Source organism: Prinia subflava, chromosome Z (genome assembly GCF_021018805.1).
Source record: "Prinia subflava isolate CZ2003 ecotype Zambia chromosome Z, Cam_Psub_1.2, whole genome shotgun sequence".
In the NCBI taxonomy this organism is placed as follows: Eukaryota; Metazoa; Chordata; class Aves; order Passeriformes; family Cisticolidae; genus Prinia; species Prinia subflava.
This window is the reverse complement of record NC_086283.1, coordinates 1,259,914-1,268,277: the sequence shown is the minus strand read 5'-3', so window position 1 is coordinate 1,268,277 and position 8,364 is coordinate 1,259,914.

Sequence of the window (8,364 nt, the reverse complement as noted above, 5' to 3'; positions counted from 1 at the left end):
TAAGCCTAGGCCCCGACCCAGTACCTGGAAACAGGAAGTATGTATCTGTATACCCTATTGATGTCAGATTGAAGGGATTATCTTATTTTCCAGAATCATGTCTTCCACTTTAAAATGAGGTTTGAGAGCATGTCCTTCAGCTGGAAGAGTTTCACAAGAGGATCTGAATAAGCTGTGTAAGGAGCTCAGCAGTGGGTGGAATTGCAGCTGTCCAATGGTGTGCCCACAGAGCCTTTAATAAGGGTAGCTAAGATATGTCAGTCTTGACAGGAGAATGAGTCAGGTGAACAAAATGTGTGTGCCCAACCAAAATGTGTGTGCACAGTTCCTGCATTGTGAATTGAAGTGCAAGGGGAAGAAAAATAATTTAAGAAGGGATATTCTCTAAACCATCTTCACTGACAAGACGCAAGGGCAAGGTAATTTTAAGGAGTAACAATGTGCTTTGATCAGGAAATGATAAAAAATGTCTCTAATTAGCCAGGATGCTTTGGCCAATTCAGTAAAACGTTCCTATTTTGGCCATACTGGTGTCTGTAAACTTGGGCAGCTGCAGGGCAGAAAGGGTGAGTGATCTGTCTCTCTCTATAACCACGCCCTTATGCAGCAATGATTTGTACAGAAGAGAGGAAAGAAAATCTGAGCTACTCCTAGAATCAGTGCCTGTTTCTGAGATGAACATTAAAAAGATATTTTTTTATCATGTTGCAGCAGGTGTCAGAATAAACCAGGTTTTCCCTTTTAAACACGGATAGGAAAAATCCCACTGATTACATAACAATATCATCATCACTGCTTTTTTGTACTACCCTTTAATTCTATACTTCTACATTTTGCAAGATTAAGTAAATTTGCATATCTCCTGTAACAATTATTTTATATTTTTAGCATAAAAATTTTCCTACCCAATTGCAAACAGTGAAGATTCAGAGAAATTGTCATCCCCTGAGCTGAACAGTCAAATTGTTTAATAAGAATGATCCAAAACATCAGCATGGGATTTTCGGTTTGTTTTTTGGTTTTGGGGGTTTTTTTCAATTTTTAACATTCCCTGTTTTTATTTGTCTTCCTATGGAGTAAGAACTGAGAAAAAATATAGATGTGTATGTAGATTGAAGCATAAATATACATATATAAAGAAGATGAACTTATTTTGCTACATTAAAATTCAAAGCAGTGAAAACATGCATAGCAGCGTTACAAATTCAGGACTGTCAGTTCTCATGAGCAGAGGTTTCTAATACAATTTTCTCAAAAATAAAAGTAAAATCAAAGATATCTTATGGCAAACAACCATTGCAGATTTACATCCCGGGTTGCCTTATCACACTGAGGAAGAAAAATTATTCTGGCTATTCTACCTATGGAAGTTATGCTTGGACTATTCAGTGCTAGGAAGAGGGAAACTTTGGGCACTGTCCAAAGAAATGTATGTAGGAATGCATTTTTTAATGCTTCTGTGGAAAAGTTTTATATACTCCACCAGAAGACACATTTGATCTTTCTCCTCTTCAGCAGTGTGATCAATAAGCAAGTCAACCAAATAGAGGAATGTTGCTCCTGAATGGTTTTGCTTTTCAGTCAGATTGGATCAAGGTATCACTGCCTTGTAATTGGTTTGTGACCTCTGCAAAATATTGGGAAAGAAATAGAAACATGCTATGAAACTTCAGTTTGAACAGCATAATAAGAGTTTGAGTTGGGGTTTTTTTGCATTTGATATCACGGGGAGGTGTGTGTGTGTGTATATGAATAAAACCTCTTTTAGTCCGTAAGGAAGTCCCTGATTTAAGTTAATTATGTATCATTTTCGTATTTTATTTTTTCATACCAGAATATCTCCTTACAGCAAAGAATCAAAATAAAGGAAGAACTAGGGAGGAAACTCATGTGCTATAAACATTTGCTAAAACTCCTAAAATGCCTGAACTTCAATGCAAATATAGAGAGTTGTTTTCATTAGATGTCAAAAAAAACCCCACAAAAATCACAAAAAACACCCGTGTTTACGGAGATACAAAAATTTTTGTGCTTAACTTATTCCAGAATACTGCTGCAACTAAGTGTCATGGTGATAGGAGAAAAAATGTTGTTGTAGCAGAGAAGATTCAAATGTTATTCTTACATCAAAGCATAACAAAGGCTGTAAATGAGTGCAATATTTCTGTATTACTGTAGTTTTATAAATAATACGTATTTGTTATTTTAGTTATGTAGGAATCCAACCACTGTCTGGTAGTTCTGCTTCTTGGATGTTTTTCCTGAAGGAAAACTGGTTCACAGCAGTGCAAAAGGGTCAAGTGTCAGAACACACGGGAAGAGGTCTGACATTAGATGAGCAATACACCATGATGTACTTCAGGTAAATCTTGACAAGACTTAGTGGGGCAAAAAAAGCCTGTTGCTCTGAAGAACTGCTCATCGCCATTTGTCCTGGAGTCTAAGAGATACACAGTGTTGGCTTGGTAAGGTGTTTATCTGTACTGCCTGGACAGAACTGAGAGTGTATCTTAACATTTTGACTGATTTTCCTTCTGGGAAACACAGGGGGAAAAGAAAGAAAGGGGGGGGGGGGGGGGATGTGGAAAAACCGAAAAACCCTTCCTACTTTTTTTAGACAGAACATATTTGAAACCAACAGAAAAAAATATTGTTATTGCTGCTATTGATTAACTAAGAAACTGAAACAAATAAAAGCTGACACATGAAAGAGAACAATGTTTACACTTTTTCTTTAGAAAAGAAAGGCACCTGCAAAAGAAAAGACATTCCCAGGTAAAATATGAGCTAAAACTCAAAATGCCATCAGAAGAAGGATGTCTAACTATTAAGCTTCAACATGCCCTTTCTCACCCAAAAGCAATGTATACATTGAGTTGCTGGCTCTTAACTTCTAGGTTTTTCCAAGTCACAGATTCCCAGATGTATTCCTCTGCAGGATTTTCCAGTTCAATGTCTTTCAAATTGTTTCGTTCCATATAAAACATGAATTTTAAATATGTGTAAATTAAAAGTGCTCTTACAGTGAAAAACATTTACTTCAGCAGATTCTCATGAATGGAACATGAGCAATTATCAGAAAAACATCATTTGTGCCAAGAGTCTGCCTTAGATATCCATATTTCTGATTTTCTCCTCCATTCATCTTCACCTAAAATTCACTTATATCATGAGCTACTCTTTTTGTTTGCTTGGTTTCATTTCTAGGCATGGAGTTTGGATTAAGATCATTTAAGAAGATACAGGAGTTTAGGAGGACAAAAAATGCGCTGGAGAAGGGTTTATTTAACTTAGGTAGAAATAGGGTTTTAAAACAGTTGTTTGTTGAGCTTCTAACCAATTGTTTGATAGAAAAACATTGCAAAATCATCTGTTGAGGAAACAGCATTTTAAAGATGGAAGCTCATAGTGCAAGTCTTAACAAAGAGGAAAATATTATCCTTCTTATATGATTCAGGAGAAAGGAGATGTTTCCTGGGGAAGTTTAAAGTGTTGCAGGCTCAGAGGCCAAGGCAATTTGGGATATAATCTTTGAGAAGAGGTGACTTTCCTCTCCTCTCATAGTTTAAATCTATTAAATAAAGGGATATAAAATGAATGGGTGTAGTCTCTTTCAAAGACTTCAAATAAATCATCCTGGTTTTAGGTGACACTCCACTCAGTTTCTCCTCCACATCTGGCCCTACCTCACTTTCTCATTTATACAGTACATGAAGATCCATTTTTAGATATCGTAGAAGACATCCTTATATACACACTCAAAATTCAAAACTTTCTTTTTGCTGTATACTTTCCAGATGGTTCTTACATGAAAAGAAGTCCTTTCCTTTATTGAAAAATATACAAACACTTGTGTCTTTATGGTAGGAGAATAAAGATCTGTATCCCTAATATTATTTGCTTAGAATAATTTATCTAATGATTATTACAAAGATAAGTACATTATGTATCTCACTCACTTCTTTTTAAAGCAATGCTTGAATTTTTTGTTGTGGTATAGAATAGCTATGCTATAAGACTTGAAAAAAAGTATAGAATTGCAAATATAGATTCAAAATTCTAAATTTTTGCAAATCAGGGACAAGTCCATCTAAGAATCTTCTTATCTAATCCCTCTTTCATTTAATTAATAAAATCAAAACAGTAAATCTAAACAACTGCTTCAAAAGACAACTTTCTCTAGGTGTATAACACCTAGATCTATGTATTAGCAAATAATGGTAAAAGTGGCCACATTTCAAGTAAAAGAAAAGGGAAGACACTTTTTAAAGGACCATCTCTCTGTTGATGGCCGAGCATCATATTCTTAAACATGATAATGGGTACACTCTGAGGAATATTCAGTGATTTTTTTGTCATTGCCAACAAAAAGTAAATAAGACAGCATCTGCAATATAAAACAACAAGCAAAAAGATATATATGCTTTTTGTGCACATTTTAATCTTATTCAAGATCTAATATCATCATTTTAATTTTACCATCCACCACTCCTCTAAAGTAAACACTTAGAGATCCTGTGAGATAAATAGATTTTCCAATAGAACTCTGATATTTTATATTTATGCAAATCTACCTTATCTGTGGGCTAGAAATATAGAAGTGAAACAGAAATCCAGGTAGCCAGGTATTTTATTGCTTTTATGCAATTTCATACTTTGAAAGGGTTTATTTTGAAGGGATGAATAATTCCAAAATATTTTGTACAGGTTATATTTATTAAGGTGGGATGACAGGGGGAGCATTACTTATACACATACAAAGAAGAAATTCCTGCCACATCACATTCTTTTCTAATGTGACATTTAACAATATTTGATTGCTGTGCTTAAATGGCCAAAGTTATTTATATAGCTAGATATTATTATTATTGCCTTTGGCTTCAAATTTAAAAACTAATTCACAGACATCATTACTGCATAGTCCTTTGAATAAAGAGGTCTTCCAGCTGCAAAAGCTTCAGCATTCTACCCCAGCACCTCTCACAAGGCATCAGTCTCTGAACTGCACTTTATTTACACAATTTATTTCAGAAATTGATTTTGTCCGTGGCTGTTTGAATTCAGCTCACAAACTGGGATTCTGTTATACCTTGTGCTCTGAACAATATTTGTTTGTTAATCTACAGAGTGATTCATTACAAGCCACGAATCACAGTTGCTTCTGGCAAGTCTCCACATTGTTAAGTGTGCCTTGCAGTAAGTAAAACTGCTGAGATAATTAGAATTTGAAACTTGAAACTTTAACGTTACTTCGGAACAAACACAGGGAGCTGAGGTTTTCAGGCACTTATTTGAATCCATGAATACTTAGGAATGCTCATGTGCATATGCAATTGAAGTTATTAATAAGAAAGGGTTAATATCATCAGGAAGGTAATTGGGAAATAATTTTGTCTCCATTATGCTAGACAAGTAATGAACCAATAATCTTGTTCTCCCAGACCATTATATTTGTCCGTCTCAAAACATGTTTGCACCTGTTTTACAAATACTGTTCTGAATGTCCCTTGGATCACCAGAAAAATGAAAAAAAAAAAAAAAAGAAAGAGAGAGAGAGAGGTTTCCTAACATGGAAGATGGTATAGCTATTACTAGATAAGGCTTTTATTTCAGGAAAAAAACCAAACAAACGAACTTTTTTCTGCTTTTAATGTGTTTGCATCATTAATACATTAGAATTTTCGTACTTGGTTTTGAGAGTTTTAGAAAGCTCTCTTTCTCATTATGGGCTTTCTTAGATTTTAGTCTTCTATTGAAAGGTGTTCTGATAAAACTGTTAGATGTTAAGATGAAGTTATATTAAGAAATTCATAAGCTGCAGTTACACAAATGTCTATTGTTTTCCCCAGGTCTCTAAAATAATTTCTAATGAAAAAAATAGAGCAACTACTCCCCCATAATAAAGGAAAACAAATTATTTACAGAACTAACGTGGAAAATAAATCAAGCTTAATTGTAAATTTAAAGTCTGATTCCTATCTGTTTAAATTCTATATTGTGTCACACAAAATGATTTGCAGACAAGGTTATTTATGGTGCTGCATTAGTATGTACAAAGAACAGTGTGATGGGCTCTAAACTCTTCCATCTCTGGAGCAGGGTTTGTAAGGGGGCCCTGTGGTTCATCTGTCTGGAGCCACAATGGAGAAAACTTTCTCAGTAGGTTTTTTGACCCTTTCTGGAAAACTTGCTGTCTTCAGCATGTTACTGACTAGCTTACTCCTACTGGAAAAACCTATGCCTGTAAATGTTATTTCCCGGGTGACTATTCTAGGCAGTAAAAGTTGTTCAGTCTAAATAACTGCAAATTTTATGTGCAAGAATTGACAGTGAATCCTCTCAGAATAGTTCTTCTTTTGCCCCCTTTGATGTATCCTTCCACCAAGACTCTCATACTGAAATGTGGGGAATTGTGCCCAAATTGCCATAGTAGGCAATTCCTATATTGTTGTCTTTGGGGATCTCTTCCTCCACTACATAGCCACGTGGTGCGTTTTCAGGATGCTAAATAGATCCATCCTAACCTTTCAAGCATTAAAAAAGAGATTTTCCACTATTGTTATAAATATGCTGCTGTTAGGAGGCATGTATTATTTAGTTTCAAACGTTGCTGGTAAAATTGGCGGTTTAATAAAATGTTTGTGCAACTTACTAGACTAAAGAACACAGTATTTAATTTCACTCTGTGAGACAGAAAAATACTTTATTTAATCATTGCACCAGAAATTGCAGCCCACTGGGAAGGCAAACTTGCAAGAGATATTAAAGACTTTATAGCAGTTCTGTGAAAATATAATGCTTGAGTCTACAGATAGAAATTGTAGATTTTTCCAAGAAAACTTTATATAAATTCTGTATGTCAATTGTGAGTCTATTCTTTACTAATTTATTTCTGTGCATTAATGCACTTTGAATAAGCAGAACAGGACCAGAAGCTATGCTTCTATCTAGCAGACATGTTGGGACCATACAGAGGAGGAACGAAACTAGAAACTGAACAGAGATCTTTAATAGGGTTATAAAGTGCTAAACAAGCTGAATAAATCTAAATACAACACAGGGCTGACAAGAACATCCTAAACAAACAGGTGACTTAACTTGAATTTATGTTCCAAAGTTCTTCAAATATCAGTTTATTGATCTTGAAAACTAAGGCCTTCTCAGAGAGAAGGAGGAGTGTGACCACATATCTTTGTAACAGCAGATTATTTTATTTGTGATAATCTCTTCAGTTAAAAATGGGAATTAACAAAAATGTGTCAGAATTAAATTTAGAAAAAGCTAATAACATTAGCAGACTACTGCTGCATTTTGCCAGGTATAGGAAAATCTGCATGTTCATGGACTTTTTTCTCTTCTCAGGTTAAAATAAAATGTTTTGGCAACTTGACCAACCCTGCTTCTAGTTTCTTTCTTGTCATAAATCCTACATTCTTCTCAAACCATTCTCCTGAATATCTCATAAACTAAATTCCTTATGCAATTTTCTTATGTTACCACATCTTTTTAACTCTCTAGATCCAACCTTCATTACCCTAAATGCTCCTGAGGGAGCTTTCTGCTGCAGTCACCAGGAAACTGAGAGTATGAAGCTGTCACGAATGTAGAATAGATTTGCTCAGTTTGGTCAAAAGGCAGTAGAACAGTGCGAGTGTGTAGGAGTGTTTGACAACAAAGATAAAATGAAGTAATTGACACACTTTGCGTGTAGAGTTGATCTGCTTAAATATCTTAGAGGTTTTCAAAATGAGAGAAGTAAGTTAGAGTGCATGGGAAACCACAAGCAGAGAGTTAGAGGATGCAAGTGTTAGAAGACCCAGGTAAGCCCTGGCCAACCCTTGTTCCACCCAGTGCTACCAGATATTCCCCATCTGTGAGATCTGGGGACTCCAGAACCTTTTATGTTCACTCCCTGCAGCAATCTGTGCTAGGGAATAAAAAAAAAAAAAAAAAACAGAAAAATGCAAAAGAAACATATCAGAAGCCTGTCTTTGCAGGTCTCACATTATTTAATTAGGACAAGATTATTTCTGTGAATGGGGACAGAAAGAGAAAGTGGCATGGAATAAGCAGCTGTGAACATTTCTCAGAGAATTCCACAGAGAAAAGGTCAAGCCTCAGTGGGCCCTGTGTTTCTTGATGGTTGGTTTCAATGTTTCTCTGCGGTTACCACAGTGACATCATTGTTTTGTTGTGGCTTCGCAGGGAAAGAAGTGACTTGTTCTTGATCCCAATTACTCACATTGTATTAGTTTCTGTGTTGTCATCTCTTTCCTTTGTTTTTTTTTTTTTAATTAAATTGAAGAAATGAATATTTCATAAACATTTTAATTTAATGGTGCAAAGGAATACAGAAAGCAAGAA